Raw genomic sequence first — 18,395 nt, forward strand, 5'->3', positions numbered from 1 at the left:
CTTGTTTCTTGAGATAGGCCTGTAATGAGATAAATTTCCCTCTTAAAACTGCTTTCGCTGCATCCCAAAAATTTTGGTAGGATGTATTTTCATTGTCATTTGTTTCTATGTATCTTTTGATCTCTCCTCTAATTTCTTCTTTGACCCAGTCCTTCTTTAAAAGTATGTTGTTTAATCTCCATGTATTTGTGTTTTTCCCCGCTTTCTTTTTACAGTTGATATCGAATTTCAAAGCCTTGTGATCAGAGAATATGCATGGTATGATTTCAATCTTCTTAAATTTGTTGAGACTGATTTTATGTCCCAATATATGGTCTATCCTTGAGAATGTTCCATGTACACTAGAAAAGAATGTATAGTCTGATGTTTTAGGATGAAGTGCTCTATAAATGTCAATTATGTCCATTTCATCTAATGTGTCATTTAGGGCTACTATTTCATTATTTATTTTCTGTTTGGATGATCTATCCATAGCTGTCAATGATGTATTTAAGTCCCCTAGTATAATTGTGTTTTGGTCAATTTCTCCCTTTAGTTCTGTTAGTAGTTGCTTGGTGTATTTCGGTGCTCCCTGATTGGGGGCATAAATATTGATGACTGTTATGTCTTCTTGTTGTACAGTCCCCTTCACCATTATGAAATGTCCATCTTTGTCTCTTGTTATCTTTTTCACCTTGAAGTCTGTTTCATCTGATATCATTATGGCTACACCTGATTTTCTCTGGGTACCATTTGCTTGGAGTGTCAATTTCCACCCTTTCACTTTGAGTCTATGCTTGTCCTTGTAGCTGAGATGTGTCTCTTGGAGACAGCATATGGTTGGGTTTAGTTTTTTGATCCAATCTGCTACTCTGTGCCTTTTTATTGGTGAGTTCAGTCCATTTACATTTAGGGTGATTATTGATATGTGAGGATTTCCTGTCATTCTATCTTTAGTTTCTTTGCCTTTTTGTTGTTGTCTATTATTTCTGTGTGGTCATATTCTATGATGTTTCCCTCTGTTTCTTCTTTTATTTCAGTATATAGTTCAATTCTGGATTTATTTTGAGTGGTTACCCTTAAGTTTATGTAAAAGAAAGTTTGATATTTAGAGTATTCCATTTTCTTCAGCACGCTTACTTTCTCCATTCCCATATTCCGGTTCAGGCCTTTACTCTCCCCCTTTTTGAGTTTTGGTTGCCACAAATTGTCCCTGTTGATGGTGGTCGAATAGCCTCCTTTAGTATTTCTTGTAGTGCAGGTCGTGTATTAGAAAATTCCCTCAGCTTCTGTATGTCTGGAAAGGTCTTTATTCCTCCTTCATATCTAAAGGATATCTTTGCTGGATATATTATTCTTGGCTCATGGTTTCTCTCTTTCAATAGTTTGAATATTTGGTTCCACTCCTTCTTGGCTTGTAGAGTTTCTGCTGAAAAATCTGATGATAATCTAATGGGCTTTCCTTTGTAAGTTACCGTCTTCTTTTCCCTGGCTGCCTTGAGGATTCTTTCTTTGTCGTTGATTTTAGACAGCTTCAATACAATGTGCCTTGGAGAAGGCCTGTTGTGATTGAGGTAACTAGGTGTTCTATTTGCTTCTTGGATTCGAGGGTCCAGTTCTGTCCACAAATTTGGGAAGTTCTCATCGACAATTTGTTTGAATATATTCTCTGTTCCCTTCTCTCTTTCTTCTCCTTCTGGTATGCCCATTATTCTTATATTGCTCTTTCTGATGGAGTCAGAAAGTTCTTGTAGAGTTCTTTCATTTCTTTTAAGTCTCAAGTCTCTTTCTTCTTCTATCTGTGTCATTTCCAGGTTTCTATCTTCGATGTCACTGATTCTTTCCTCCATCTGGTCAACTCTACTACCTAAGCTGGTTATTTCATTCTTAATTTCTTCTATTGAGTTCTTAATCTCCAGAAATTCTATTTGGTTCTTTTTTAAGATTTCAATCTCTTTCGTAAAATGCTCATGCTGTTCTTTGATTGAGTTTCTGAGTTCATTTAACTGCCTATCTGTGTTTTCTGGTATCTCGCTGAGTTTTTTCAGAACTGCAATCTTGAATTCTCTGTCACTTAAATCACATATTTCTGTATCTTTAAGTGCCTTCTCTGGAGATTTTTCACTTTCTTTCTGAGCTATCTTGTTGCCTTGGTTATTCATGGTGATTACTGGTTTACTATTTCTCTTCCTAGACATCTACAGGAGTGACTTCTGCAACAGGTTGATAGGAAGAAGTCTTTCTTTTGTTTTCCAGTACTTGTTGGTAGAATGTCTTATTATTTCTCCAACTGCAATTTATTTTTCTTCTCCCACACGGTAGTGCTGTTTTCTCTGCACTATTCCTGCTTCTCACACAATGGGGGGATTCCCTGGGAGACGGGCTTCTCCTTTGTTAATAGTTCGTCTAGGTCACAGGGCGCAGTGTCCCGGTGGGTATGCGGAGAGCTTTTGATGTTCCAAAGCTCTTCCAGCTCCTGATTCAGAGCCCGTATGTTTCAGCAGTTCTGTTTACTCCTGCAGGGATCCGCCCAGATAGGTGGGGTCAGGGGCGGGGTAAGTTGTGAGAGGTGGCCCAGAGCAATGGCGGCAACCACCACCACAGCCGGTCCTGCTTCCACGGCTTCCTCCCCTTTACCGGAACTAGTTGGGCTGTGAATTTGTGTCTGCGGCCCACAGTTCTCAAATATAGCAAATTTTCTGTTGTTTTGATCTGACACTGCTACTGTTTCGCTTCTAGCACCAGGCAGGTGGGGGCGGGGTGAGCTCTGGGAGCGGATGGAGGGGGCGGCTGGTCTCAGTGCCTAGGCTCCGTTCTCTGCTCGGCAGTGCGGGCTTAAACCACCGTTTTCAGCCTTCTTCCCTCAGTCTTTTTTCCGAGGTCTCTGCCGTGAGCGTAGGGTTCAGCCGTGGTATATGCTGTCCCCTCAGCCCTGTGCGCCACAAGCGGAGCCCTAGCAGTCCGATCTCACACAGCTGCGGTAGTTCCGTGAAGCGGCGAGCTCGGCGCACTGAGCTGGGTCAGCGTCCTGCGCCCGCGCGGCTCGTCTCCGCTCACCTCTCCCTTTCCTCCTCCCTCCACTCGCGCGAATCTCCCAGCTGTAGGTGATTTCAGTCGGTAGTGGGCCTCTTCGTCTTGCCTGTCTGCTGTCCAGGGAGTCCTTTGTGGAGTTTTTGTTGTTTGATTCGTTGTAAATTCCAGGGGAGTTTTACAGAGGCTCACCTCACGCAGCCATTTTTCCGGAAGTCCATGACTGTTTTTATAACTGGAATTTGTGCTTCTTAATCCCTTCCCCTTTTTCACCCATCCTACCAGGCCCCCTCCCATCTGGCAATGACCAATTTGTTCTCTGTATCTATGAATTTGTTTCTGTTTTGTTTGTTTATTTTGCTCTTTAGATTCCACATATAAATGAAATCATACAGTATTTGTCTTTCCCTGTCTGAGTTATTTCACTTAGCATAATACCCTATAGGTCCACGTACGGGGTCTGACAATTAACTGCAAATTTGTTGCAACGATGTTGCTAACCTTTCTTGATATCAGAGGGATTATTCATTATGAATTTGTACCAACTGGATATACAGTTAACCAAGTTTACTATTTGGAAGTGCTGAAAAGGATGTGTGAAAAAGTTAGACGACCTGAACTTTTCGCCAATAAGTCATGGCTCTTGCATCACGACAATGCACCAGCTCACACAGCACTGTCTGTGAGGGAGTTTTTAGCCAGTAAACAAATAACTGTATTGGAACACTCTGCCTACTCACCTGATTTGGCCTCCCAATGACTTCTTTCTTTACCCGAAGATAAAGGAAATATTGAAAGGAAGACATTTTGATAACATTCAGTACATCAAGGGTAATATGATGACAGCTCTGGCCATTCCCGAAAAAGAGTTCCAAAATTGCTTTGAAGGGTGGACTAGGTGCTGGCAGAAGTGCAAAACTTCCCAAAGGGAAGTACTTCGAAGGTGACCATAGTGATATTCAGCAATGAGGTATATAGCATTTTTTCTAGAATGGGCTCACGAACTTAATTGGCCGACCTATGTTGGATAATTGGTAAGATAGTTGCAAGATGGTAAGATTTCATTCTTATTTTATATATGTACATCTTCCTTATCTATTCATGTATAGATGGACTCTTAGCTTGCTTCCATATCTTGGCTATTGTAAATATACTGTAGTGAACATGGGGGTGCGTATATCTTTTAGAATTAGTGTTTTCATTTTTTTTTTGGATAAATACCCAGAAGTGGAATTGCTGGGTCATATGATAGTTCTATTTTTAATTTTTTTGAGGAAACTCTATACTGTTTTCCATAGTGGCTGTACCAATTTACATTCCCACCAACAATGAAGGAGGGTTCTCTTTTCTCCACATCCTTGCTACCATTTGTTGTTTGTTGATTTATTGATGATAGCCATTCTGACAGGTGTGAGGTGATACCTCATTATGGTTTTAATTTGCATTTCTCTGATGATTAGTGACAATTGAGCATCTCTTCATATGTCTTTTGGTCTCTATGTCCTCTTCGGAGAAATGTCCTCTGCCCATTTTTTGTTTCAATTGGATTGTTTGTTAATTTGGTGTTAAGTTGTATGAGATCTTTATAAATTTTGGATATAACCCCTGATCGGATGTATCATTGGTGAATATCTTTGCCCAATTGGTAGGTTATCTTTGTGTTTTGTTGATAGTTTCCTTTGCCATGCAAAATCTTTTTAGTTTGATGTAGTCTTATTTGTTTATTTTTTCTTTTGTTTCCCTTGTGAGGAAGTATATCAGAAAAATGTTACTAAGAGCAATGTCAGCGTTTACTGCCTATGTTTACTTCTAGGAGTTTTATAGTTTTGGGTCATATATTTAAGTCTTTAGTCCATTTTTAATTTATTCTTGTATATGGTGTAAGAAGGTGGTCCAGTTTCATTTTTTAGCATGTACCTGTCCAATTTTCCCAACATCATTTATCAAAGAGACTGTCTTTACCCTATTGTATATTCTTGCCTCCTTTGTCATAAATTAATTGACCAAATGAGCATGGGTTTATTTCTAGGCTCTCTATTCTGCACCATTGGTCTATGCATCTCTTTTTATGCCATGCTCTTTTGATTACGTAGTCTTATAGTATAGTTTAATTTCAGGTAGCATGATACTTCCAACTTTGTTCTTCTTTCTCAAGATTGCTGTGGCTATTCAGTGTCTTTTGTGGCTCCATATACCTTTTAGAATTATGTATTCTAATTGAAATGCCATTGGTATTTTGCTAGGCATTGCATTAAATTTATTGATTGCTTTGGGTAGTATGGACATTTTAAAAATGTTGATTCTTCCTATCCAGGAGTACAGTATATGCTTCTATTTATTTGTATCTTTTTCAATGTCTGTCCTCAACCTTTTATAATTTTCTGAGTACAAATGTTTTACCTCCTTGGTTGAATTTATTCCAAGGTATTTTATTTTGTTTTTTTGATGTAATTATAAATGGGATTGTTTCCCTAATTTTCTGATAGTTCATTATTGGTGTATAAAAATGCAACTGGTTTCTGAATATTAATTTTGTATCCCGCTACTTTACTGAATTCCTTTATCAGTTTTAATAGGTTTTTTTTTTTTGGTGAAATCTTTAGGGTTCTCTACATATACTACCATGTCATCTGCAAATAATGACAGTTTTTCTTCTTACTTTCTAATTTGGATACGTTTTATTTATTTCTCTTGTTTTACTGCTGTCGCTAGGACTTCCAGTACTAATACCTATTTCTCAAACTATTACAAAAAAAAAATTGGACAGGAGGGAAGGCTCTCAAACTCATTTTACAAGGCTAATATTACCCTGATAGTAAAACTAAATAAAAACAAATGTTTTTTGAATAAAAGTGGTGAAAAGGACACCCTTATCTTGTTCCTTATCTTATAGGAAAACACTAAGCTTTTCACTGGTGAATATGATGTTAGCTGTGGGTTTGTCATATTGCCTTTATTATGTTGAGGTAATATGTTTCCTCTATTCCCACTTTACTGAGAGCTTTTATCATAAATGGTTGGTGGATTTTGTCAAATGCTTTTTCTGCATCTATTGATATGACCATATGATTTTTACCCTTCATTTTGTTTATGTGGTGTATCAAGTTGATTGATTTGCTGATACTGAACCAAACTTGCATCCCAGGAATAAATCCCACTTGATCATGGTGTATGACTTTTTTAAATATATGCCTGAATTCAGTTTACTATTATTTTGTTGAGGAATTTTGTATCTGTGTTCATCAAGGATATTGGCCTATAATTTTCTCTTTTTTGTAGTATTTTTATTTAGTTTTACTATCAGGGTAATGCTAGCCTTGTAAAATGAGTTTGAGAGCCTTCCCTCCTGTTCAATTCTTTTGTAATAGTTTGAGAAATAGGTATTCGTTCTTTCAATGTTTAGTAAAATTCATTTGTGAAGTCGTCTAGTCCAGAGATTTTGTTTTGTGGGTGTTCTTTGAAAATTGATCTGATTTCATTAATCATTATTGGTCTCTTCAGATTTTCTGTTTCTTGTTGATTCAGCCTTGGAAGATTATATAGTTCTAGGAATTTATACATTTTTTTCCCAGGTTGTATTATTTGTTGACATTTAATTGTTCATAGTATTCCTTATAATGCTTTGTATTTCTGTGGTGTTGGTTATCACTTTTCTCTCATTTCTGAGTTTATTTGGCCCATCTCTCTTTTTTATTGATGAGTCTTGATAAAGTTGTATCAATTTTGTTTATCTTGTTAAAGAACCAGCTGTTTGTTTCATTAATGTTTTCTATTGTTTTTTAGACTATTTCATTTATTTCTGCTCTGATCTTTATATTTCCTTCCTTCTACTCAGTTTGGGCTGTGTTTGTTGCTTATTTTCTAGTTCCTTTAGATGTAGAGTTAGGTTGTGTATTTGAGATTTTTCATGTTTCTTGAGGTAGGCCTGTACTGCTATGAATTTTCCTCCTGGAAATGCTTTGGCTGTGTCTTATAGGTTTTGGGTTACTGTGTTTTCATTTTGTCTCAAGGAACCTTTTGATTGTTTCCTTGATCTCATTATTAATCCATTTATTGTTTAGTTATTTAGTTTCCATGTGCTTGTGTGTTTTTCAGTTTTCTTCTTGTAATTGATTTCCAGTTTCATACCATAGTAATCAGTGAAAATGCTTGATATGATTTCAGTCTTTTTAAATTTATTGAGACTTGTTTTGTGACCTAATATATAGTCTATCCTGAAAGATGTTCCATGTGATTTTGAGAAAAATGTACATTCTGCTGTGTTTGGATAAAATGTCCTAAAAATGTAAATTAAGTCTATTTGGTCAAATGTATCAATTAAGGCTTTGTGATTCTCTGTCTGGATGATCTATCCATTAATGTCAATAGGGTGTTAAAATGCCTTACTATAACTGTTTACTGTTGATCTCTCCTTTTATGTCTGTCGGTATTTGCTTTATATATTTAGGTGCTGTTACATCAGTGGATAGATGTTTATGAGATTTATATTCTCTTGTTGGGTTGATCCCTTTATCATTATGAAATGCCCTTCTTTGTCTTTTGTTATAGTCCTTGTTTTAAAGTTTATTTTCATATAATAAAGTTTATTATATGAATATTGCTACCACAGCTGTTTTTTTCATTTCCATTTATATGAAATATCTTTTCCATCCTTTTACTTCCAGTCTGTGTGTGTCTTTCGATCTGAAGTGGGTTTTTTGTTGGCAGCATATGTACAGGTCTTGTTTTTGTATCCATTTAGCCTCCCTGTGTCTTTTGACTAGAATATTTAATCCATTGACATTTAAAATAATTATTGATAGGTATGTAGTTATTACCACTTTATAGTTTTTTGATTTTTGTTGTTGTTGTTGTAGTTCTTCACTGTTCCTTTCTTATTCTCTTGCTCTTTTCTCTTGTATATTGATGACTTTCTATAGTGTTGTGTTTGGATTCCTTTCTTTTTATTTCTTGTATATCTGTTTTAGATTTTTGGTTTGTGGTTACTTCATGCTTCCTATATACCAAGCTATGTTTATAGCAGTCTATTTCAAATTGATGGTCACTTAAGTTTAAACACATTCTAAAATCACTAGTTTTTCCTCACTCCCTCCACATTTATGTTTTTGTCATTATATTTTTTACTTATTTTGTGCATGTGTGTTGGTGTGTATCCCTTAATTTATTGTTGTAATTACATATGACCCTCCTACTTTTGCCTTTTAGTCTTTGTACTATCTCTACATTTGGTTGAAGCACTGATTTTACTGTTTGCCTTTGTAAGTGAAGATTTTTTTCTTTTCCTATATTTTCTTATTCATATTTTTTATTTTATTATTAAAGAAGTCCCTTTAATATTTCTTGTAATATTAGTTGTGTGGTGGTGAATTCTTTAAGTTTTTTTCTGGTCTGGGAAACTATTTCTCCTTTGATTCTAAGTGATAGCCTTGCTAGTTGTAAATCCTTGCTTTTCATTACTTGAAATATTTTGTGCCAATCCCTTCTAGTCTGCAAAGTTTCTGTTGAGAAATCAGTTGACAGTCTTATGGAAGCTCCCTTTTAGGTAACTAAGTACTTTTCTCTTGCTGTCTTTAAGATTCTCTCTTTGTCTTTAACCTTTGGCATTTTAATTATAATGTGTCTTGGTGTGGGTCTCTTGGGTTCATCTTGTTTGGGACTCTCTGCACTTTCTGGGCTTGTATATCTCTTTCCTTCACCAGGTTAGGGAAGTTTTCCATCATTATTTCTTCAAATACGTTTTTAATTCCTTGCTTTCTTTCTTCTTCTGGAACCCCATGATGCAAATGTTAATACGCTTGAATTTGTCCAGGAGGCCCCTTGAACTGTTCTCATTATTTGGATTATTTTTTCTTTTTGCTTTTCTAATTGGGTTTTTTCTGCTACCTTTTACTCCAGATAGCTGATTCCATCCTCTGTTTCATCTAATCTACTGTTGATTCCCTCTAACATATTCTTCATTCAGTTATCGTATTTTCACTTCTTATTGGGTCTTTTTAATGTTTTGTATATCATTTTTATGTTTCCTAGCTCTTTGTTGAAGTTCTCACTGAGTTCATCTATTCTTCCTCTAAGATTATTGAATATCTATAACCAGTGTTTTGAATTTGCATCTGGTAGACTGCTTGCCTCCACTTTGTTTAGTTTTTTTTCTGGAGTTTTGTCTTGTTCTTTCATTAGGGATGTTTCTTTGTTTCCTCTTTTTGGCTGACTCCCTGTGTTTATTTCTATGTATTAGATATATTTGCTATGTCTACTGGTCTTGGCAGGGTGGCCTTACGTAGTAGGTGTCCTGTGGGGCCCAGCGGTGCAGTTCTTGGTTACCTGATCTGGGTGCTCTAGTGGGTTGTGTGTACCCTCCTTTTGTCATTGAGCCTTGATTGCTGTCGGCATGTCAGTGGGTGGGATTGACCCTCAGGCTGACTGGTTGTAAGGAATGGCAGTGACTACAGTGGACGAGCTGTTGTGCAGGGGCTGACCCCACAGAGTGGAGTTCGCTTTAGCAGGGCTCTGGTTCCAGCCACGTCCACCCTTCAGGTGTGCTGTTTGTGCAGCTGGTTGGGTGGTGCTCTGGTGTGGTCCAAAGCTGATCACTACATTTGTTGATTTTGGGATCCCTTGTGAGGGACTTTGGTGCAGGCCCAGGTCAGCCACTGCCTGTGCTTGGCCCGGGGACACTTGGTAGGAGTTACAAAGTGATATGAAGTTGGTTGCTGCCTGTGCTGGGCTTGGTGGCAACTTGGAGAGGCTAGGCTGTGAACTGAGGTGGCTTTCAGTAATGCCGGGGTTGGGGCCACTTAGCAAGGGACGTACAGGGCATCCTGAACCCAGGTGCTGTTTGTTTGTGGTTTGTAGAACTTTGAGAGAGTTTAGGAAGATCCATGGCATGAGGAAAGGAATGCCACCTGTGTGGAAACGCTGCTGAAGAGGTTCGATTTGGGTGTGCAAATTCGGTTGGGCGGAATCTCATAAAATCACCAGGGTGGGGCGAACAGTGCTATCCAAGTTAATGGAGAGCTCCAGTTTGGTGCCCACCTATGCCTGCCAGCTGGCTTAGGGAAGGGCTCAATATGGAACAATGGCATCTGCCAGCACTTCTGTCTCCTGAGAGAGCTGCCCTGACCCTCCATTCCTCACCCTGAAGTTAGTCAATTCTGTTCCTCCTTGTATGTCCTTGGCGATATTCAAGCTGCTGCCCCAGTGTTGGAGCCCAGAGAGTGAGTTTGTGAGTGAGTTGTGTGTGGTCCCTTTAAGACTGTCAGTACCTAGGTTTCTAGCAGCCCTCCATTTCACTCAGCTGCAATTCCTGCTGGGTTTCACAGCCAATGGTATGGTAACTTTTATTCCTTGGCACTGGAACCCTGGGCTAGAGAGTCCTGGGCTAGAGAGACCTGTGTGGGGCTGGGACCCCTTCCTCTTCACGGGGGACCTCTGTAGCTGAGATATCCCTCCTGATTCTTTTTTTTTTTTTATTAGTTTCAGGTGCACAAGACAAAGCAAAACTTAGACGTTTATCATTTATATCCCTCACACTGTGTGAACCCCCCTCCCCCCATCCACTATCCCTCTGTACGTTCCCCAAATTAATTTTCAAACGCCCATGACCATCTTATGGTTACCGACTATTTTTCAAAACTCTCACCTTCCCCTTACCCCACCCCCGCGCCCCTCTAGCAACCCTCAGTTTTTCCTCCATGTTTCCAAAACTGTCTCTGATTAGTTCATTCACTTATTCTTTTCTTTAGATTCCGCATATAAGTGAGATCATATGGTATTTGTCTTTCTCTGTCTGACTTATTTCACTTAACATAATGTTCTCTAGGTCCATCCATGTTGTTGCAAATGGTAAGATTTCTTTTTTCTTTATGGTTGCGTAATACTCCATTGTATAAATGTACCACAGTTTCTTAATCCAGTCATCTACCTATGGGCATTTCGGTTGTTTCCAGGTCTTGGCTATTGTGTATAGTGCTGCAATAAACATAGGAGTGCATAAAGATTTTTGAATTGGAGTTTTGTATTTTTCCGGATAGATACCTAGGAGTGGGATTGCTGGATCATAAGGTAGTTCCATTTTCAGATTTTTGAGATACCTCCAAACTGTTTTCCATAGTGGCTGCACCAATCTGCATTCCCACCAACAGTGCACCAGCGTTCCCTTTTCTCCACATCCACACCAGCACTTGTTGTTTGTTGATTTATTGATGATAGCCATCTTGACTGGGGTGAGGTGGTATCTCATTGTGGTTTTTATTTGCATTTCTCTGATGGTTAGTGAGGTTGAACATTTCTTCATATGTCTGTTTGCCATCTGTATGTCCTTTTTAGAAAAATGTCTCTTCATGTCCTCTGCCCATTTTTTAATTGGGTTGTTTGTTTTTTTGGAGTTGAGTGAGTTTTTTTATAAATTTGTGATATTAATCCCTTATCAGATATATCATTGGTAAATATCTTTTCCCATTCAGTAGGATCCCTTTTTGTTTTATTGATGGTTTTCTTTGCTGTGAAAAAGCTTTTTAGTTTGATGTAATCCCACATGTTTATTTTTTCTCTTACTTCCCTCGCGCGAGGGGATATATCAGTAAAAATCTTACTCCGGGTAATGTCTGTGAAGTTTCTTCCTATATTTTCTTCTAGGAATTTTATGGTTTCAGATCTTACATTTAAATCTTTAAGCCATTTTGAATTTATTTTTGTATGTGGTGTAAGGAGGTGATCCAGCTTCATCTTTTTGCATGTGTCTGTCCAAGTTTCCCAGCACCATTTATTGAATAGACTGTCTTTACCCCACCGTACATTCTTGCTTCCATTGTCATAGATTAAATGGCCATATAGGCATGGATTTATTTCTGGACTCTCTATTCTGTTCCATTGATCTATGGGTCTGTTTTTATGCCAGTACCATGCTGTTTTGATTACTGTAGCCTTGTAGTATAATTTGAAGTCAGGTATTGTTATACCTCCCACTTTGTTCTTATTTCTCAAGATTGTTGAGGATATCCGGGGTCTTTTGTTATCCCATATAAATTTTAGGATTATATGTTCTATTTCTGTGAAAAATGTCGTTGGTAGATATAGGATTGTTGTTGTATATATATATTGCCTTAGGCAGTATTTTTTTTTTAACTATATATTCCTTTCCTATCCATGAACATGGTATGTGTTTCCATCTATTTGTCTTTCTTTTTTTTCTTTTTCAGTGTGTCTTTTATTTTTCTGAGTACTTTTCTTTCTTCTCTTTGGTTTATTTTATTCCATTTATTTTTATAGTCTTTGGAGCAAAATGAAATGGATTTTTTTTTTAATTTCTCCTTCTGATGTTTTATTATTGGTATATACAAATGCAAACTGAAATATAAATTTATTTTTGTATCCTGCTACTTTACTAAATATCTCTATCAGCTCTAATAGTTTTGGTGTGGAGTCTTTAGGGTTCTCTAAATATAGTATCATCATCATATAATATAATTTTTTTTTACTCCCTCCTTACCGATTTGGATGCCTTTTATTTCTTTTCTTGTCTGATTGCTGTGGCTAGAACTTCCAGCACTATGTTGAATAGAAGTGGAGAAAGTGGGCAACCTTGCCTTGTTCCTGATTTTAAGGGAATGGTTTTAGCTTTTCCCCATTGAGTATGATGTTAGCTGTGGGGGTATCATATATGGCCTTTATTATGTTGAGATATGATCCCCTCTATTCCCACTTTCTTAAGTTTTTATCATGAATGGCTGCTGAATTTTATCAAATGCTTTTTCTGCCAATTGATATGATCATATGATTTTTTTTTTTCATTTTGTTAATGTGGTGTATCACATTAATTGATTTGGATGTTGAACCACACTTGCATACCAGGGATGAATCCCACTTGATCATGGTGTATGATCTTTTTTAATGTATTGCTGAATTCTGTTGCTAGTATTTTGTTTGAGATTTTTGCATCTATGTTCATTAGCGATATCGGCCTGTAGTTTTCTTTTTTGTGGTGTCTTTGTCTGATTTTGGGATCAGGGTGATAGTGGCTTTGTAAAAAAGTGTTTGGGAGTCTTCCTCCTCTGGATTTTTGGAAGAGTTTGAGGAGAATAGGTGACAATTCTTTTTGAACGTTCTGTAAAATTCACCTGTAAAGCCATCTGGTCCAGGGCTTTTGTTTGTTGGGAGATTGTTGATTACTGATTCAATTTCCTTGGTGGTAATCAGTCTATTCAGGTTTTCTGTCTCTTCTTGAGTTAGCCTTGGAAGGTTGTATGCATCTAGAAAATTGTCCATTTCTTCCAGGTTGTCAAATTTGTTGGCATACAGTTGCTCATAATAATTTCTTACATTTTTTTGTATTTCTGAGGTGTCTGTTGTCACTTCTCCTCTTTCATTACTGATTTTATTAATTTGGGTCCTCTCTCTCTTTTTTTTTAATGAGTCTGGCTAAAGGTTTGTCAATTTTGTTTATCTTCTCTAAGAACCAACTCTTGGATTCATTGATCTTTTGTATTGTTTTTCTGGTTTCTATTTCATTTATTTCCGCTCTGATCTTTATTATCTCCTTCCTTGTACTCCCTTTGGGCTTATTTTGTCGTTCTTTTTCCAGATCCCTTAAGTGTGAAGATAAACTGTTGATTAGTGATGTTTCTTGTTTCTTTAGGTAGGCCTGCAGTGCTAAGAACTTCCCTCTTAGGACTGCTTTCGCGGTATCCCATAGATTTTGGGTCGTCGTATTTTCATTTTTGTTTGTCTCGAGATATCTTTTGATTTCTTCCTTGATCTCCTGCTTGACCCATTCATTATTTAGTAACATATTATTCAGCCTCCATGAATTTGTGTGTCTTCCAGTTTTTGTCCTGTAGTTCATTTCTAAATTCATAGCACTGTGGTCAGAGAAGACAATTGGTATGATTTCAATTTTCTTAAATTTATCCAGACTTGCTTTGTGGCCTAACATATGGTCTATCTTGGAGAATGTTCCATGTGCGCTTGAGAAGAACGTGCATTCTGCAGCATTGGGGTGGAATGCTCTGAAAATATCGATTAAATCCAAGTGGTCCAATGTGTCATTTAAGGTGGTTGTTTCTGTATTGATTTTCTGTCTGGAAGACCTGTCCCTTGTTGTCAGAGGTGTGTTGAAGTCCCCTACTATGATAGTGTTACTGTTGATCTCTGTCTTTATGTCAGTCAATATCTGTTTTATATATTTAGTTGCTCCTATGTTGGGTGCATAGATGTTTACTAGGGTTATGTCCTCTTGTCGAATTGATCCCTTTATTATTATATAGTGCCCATCTTTGTCTTTTAATATTTTCTTCATTTTAAAGTCTATTTTGTCAGAGATAAGTATTGCAACTCCATCTTTTTTCTCATTTCCATTTGCATGGAATATCTTACTCCAACCCTTCACTTTCAGCCTGTGTGTGTCTTTTGATCTGAGGTGAGTCTCTTGTTTACAGCATATACAAGGGTCTTGCTTTCTTATCCACTCAGCCACCCTATGTCTCTTGATTGGAGCATTTAAACCATTTACATTTAAAGTGATTATTGATAAGTACATAGTTATTGCCATTTTTAAATTTGTGGTTAGATTGTTTTCATCTTTCTTCTATTTACAAAAGTCCTTTTAGTATTTCTTGCAATGCTCGCCTGGTGGTAATGAATTCCTTTAGCTTATTCTTTTCTGGGAAGCTATTTATCTCTCCGTCAATTTTAAATGATAGCCTTGCTGGATAAAGCAACCTAGGTTGTAGGCCTTTGTTTTCCATCACTTTGAGTATCTCCTGCCACTCCCTCCTGGCCTTCAATGTTTCTGCAGAAAAGTCATTTGATAGTCTCATGGGAGTTCCCTTGTATGTAACCCTCTGTCTTTCTCTTGCTGCTTTTAGGATTCTCTCTTTGTCTTTAATCTTTGCCATTTTAACTATAATGTGTCTTGGAGTGGACCTGTTTGGGTTTATCCTGGTTGGAACTCTCTGCACTTCCTGGGCTTGTATGTTGGTTTCCTTCATCAGGTTAGGGAAATTTTCAGACATTATTACTTCAAATATGTTCTCAATCCCTTGTTTCTTCTCTTCACCTTCTGGTATTCCTATGATGCGCATGTTGTTGCGCTTGATGTTATCCCAGAGGTCTCTTAAACCATCTTCATTGTTTTTTATTCTTTTTTCTTTCTGTTGTTCTGTTTGGGTGATCTCTGCTAACTTGTCTTCTAAGTCGCTGATTCGATCCTCTGCTTCATCTAACCTGCTGTTAATTCCTTCAAGTGAGTTCTTTATTTTGGTAACTGTGTTCTTTAGTTCTAACTGGTTGTTCGTTATGATTTCTACATCCTTCTTGATGTCCTCTCTAAGCTCCGTAAACATTCTTATCATCAGTATTCTGAACTCTGTCTCTGATAGTTTGGTTTCCTCTGCTTCATTTAGTTCCATTTCTGGAGGTTTCTTCTGTTCTTTTATTTGGGATATGTTTCTTTGTTTCCTCATTCTGGCTGACTCTCTGTGTTTGCTTCGATGTATTAGGTAGATGCCCTGGAGTTCTTCGTTCTTGCTGGATTAGTATGTAATAAATGTCCTTTATATTTCACTTGCACTACTTCGTTCTTCTCCCCTGCGTGTGCTCCAAAAGTGACTCTTGTGTTGTGTATATTGTCCTGTTAAAGAAGATCCTTAATTGCTTTACGCTTGTGTATAGGTGGGGTTAACTCGTAGGCTGACTAGTTGTGAGACTTGGCTCTGCCCACGCAGGGTGTTCTGCTGCGTGAGGGTTGACCGCTTAGATGTGGTTTGGCCTCTATGTGCCTGTAAAGAATCCCCCCTGGGTGTGTCACTTGTAGGTCAAACCCGGTAGTACTCTGGCTTGGTCTGGAGTTTGCCACTGGGTATGTTGAATCTTGTGCCTCTTAAACTGGGCACTGGTAGGGCAATTACAGAACAAAGCAAATCACCAAGCACAACAACAACAACAAGGAAAAATCAAATACATTCACATGTAAAAAACAATTGACAACCCCCACTCGACACAGGCAAGGATTTCAAAGATATAAAGACAGATCAAAACAGAACAAAAAACAGCGCCAGTTGTGGCTTAAGCCCACCAAGTAATCTCCAGGTTGTTCTCTGCTATAGCACAGAGTCCCCTGCGTATTGTGCAGGTAGAGCCGGTCACCTGGTGCCCAAAAACGTTGGGGCTGCAGCTTTAGATGCGTGGGGCTGAGGGGTCTGGACAGTAGTTTTTACAAAGCCAGTGCAGTTTCTGCCCTTGCCTGCACATATGCACACTGAGAGTAGCACCACCAGCCCTGTGTCCAGTTCTCCTGAGTCTTAGGGCACCTCTTCCCTGTGTGTGTGTGTGTGTGTGTGTGTGTGGCGGGCGGGAGATTCCTCAGCTGCTGAAAGCTGAGAGCTGCGTCTGCCACTTACTGCTGATCCCTGGGAGTGCCTCCACCGATGTAATTGCCCTGTCCTAGGCAGGCCAGAAAGGGTGGGGGCTGGGGATGGAAAGAGGGGTCTTCTCTTTCCCAGCCCAGCTGTGTCACACCCCACCTGCAGGCCAGAAACGGTGGTGGCTGTGGATGGAGGAGTCTCCCGTCTCCTAGGCCAGCGCAAACCACACTCTTCTCAGCCTCTTCCCTGGGCCCGAGCCACCCACCAGTCTTCCTAGAGCCCAAACACCAAGGCTCCTCTGTAATCTGACACTGCTCTTCAGATCAGGAGCCAGTTCAAGTCTCTGGAAGGGTCGGGGTAGGACTGGAAGAGCGGGGGGGAGGGGCCCAGGTATGGAGTTTATGTCCTTTGTCCGGACTAAGGCCCAACTGGGGGTATCAGCTGACGTTAATTGCCTCAAATGCTAGATATGCTGCCTCCGCGGGGGGAGAGGTCTGTTGTGGGACGCAGAGTAAAGAGTCCGCCACCTGGCTTTTGCGTTCTCTCTTTTGTCCTGGGAACCCCCGCGTCTTTGCAGCTGGGGATGTGGTTGCCCCGCCCTAGGCTGGGGATGGAAGGAGGGGTCTTCTCTTTCCCAGCCCCGCTGTCTTACACTCTTCCCGCAGGCCAGAAAAGGTGGTGGCTGGGGACGGAAGATTCCCCCCTCTCCCAGCCCAGCTCCTAGCCTCCTCCCTGGGCCAGAGCCACCCGCCCGTCTTCCCGGAGCCCGGGCACCAAGGCTCCTCTGTAATCTGCCACTGCTCCTTAGTGCAGGGGCTAGATCAAGTCTCTAGAAAGGCGGGGGTAGGGTCGGAAGAGCGGGGGGAGGGGCCCAGGTATGGAGTTTGTGTCCTTTGTCCGGCCTAAGGCTTAATTGGGGTTATCAGCTGATGTTATTGCCTCAAATGATGGATATGCTGCCCCTGCGGCGGGAGAGGTCCGCCGCGGGACGCAGGGCAAAGCGCCCACCTCCTGGCTTCCGCGCTCTCCTCCGTCCTGGGATATCCTGCGTTTCTGTAGCCGTGGGTGTGGGCTGGATTTTCACAGGCACAGGTGCGGAGCAGATTTCCACAACCCAAGGGTGGGGGCCGAATTTCTACAGCCACAGGTGTGGACCGCGATTCCAACCCACGTCCCCACTGCCGCCGCAGGTGCGGCGTGTCTCTGCTCCGCTCCCTTCCTTCTTCCCCTGCTCGCCCAAATTTTTCCCCACCTGCAAGTAATCCCTGCGTGAGTCTCTTCGCTGTTCTGCGTCTCCCTCCTGATTCTTAACCACGATCGTATTTCGTGTCGCTACCTACCTCTTTCCCAGTCTTACTGTGGCTGCTGCTTTATATCCTTAGTTGTGGGACTTCTGTTCAGCTGGTCTTCAGGTGGTTCTCTGTGATGGTTGTTCTGTAATTTAGTTGCAATTTTGATGTGGTCGTGAGAGGAGGCAAGCACAGCGTTTATCTTCTCTGCCACCTTAACCAGAGTCTATCTATTGTTGTATAACAAATTACCCCAAAACTCAGCAACTTAAAACAACAGACATTTATTTTCTCACAGTTTCTGTGGGTGTAACATCTGAGAGCAGCTTAGCTGGGTGGTTCTGGCTTAGGGTCTCTTAAGAGGTTGTAGTTGGTCAAAGTCAACTTATTTAAAAGCTTTATTGGGGCAGGATCTGCTTCCTAGTCCACTTACATGGTCTTTGGTAGGATTCAATTCCTTGAGGGTTCTTGGAGGCCCCCTCAGTTCTGCCACATGTGCCTCTCCATAGGGCAGCGACCAACATGGCATCTGCCGTCCCTTAGAGCAAAGTGGCCATGGGGGCAAGATGGAAGCCACATTCTTTTGCTTTGTTTTTGAAATAAATTCAAAGTTAATCTCAAAAACAAACAAATAAACAAACCATTTTTATTAAGAAATAATTTGAAATAATTCTGGATTCACAGGAGTTTGCAAAGAAATATACAGGGAAGTCTCATGCACTCCTTCTTCCCCCATGTC

At 39.7% G+C, this 18,395-nt stretch overlaps 1 protein-coding gene across 5 annotated transcripts in view; it reads left to right on the top strand.

Annotated features, from left to right (window-relative positions):
* Window positions 1-18,395, top strand: part of PSPH (phosphoserine phosphatase) — an 85,642-nt gene that overhangs the window by 50,520 nt on the left and 16,727 nt on the right. The gene's annotated exons all lie outside the window — the stretch shown is intronic.

This window comes from Rhinolophus sinicus, linkage group LG03 (assembly GCF_036562045.2).
Source record: "Rhinolophus sinicus isolate RSC01 linkage group LG03, ASM3656204v1, whole genome shotgun sequence".
Classification (NCBI taxonomy): Eukaryota; Metazoa; Chordata; class Mammalia; order Chiroptera; family Rhinolophidae; genus Rhinolophus; species Rhinolophus sinicus.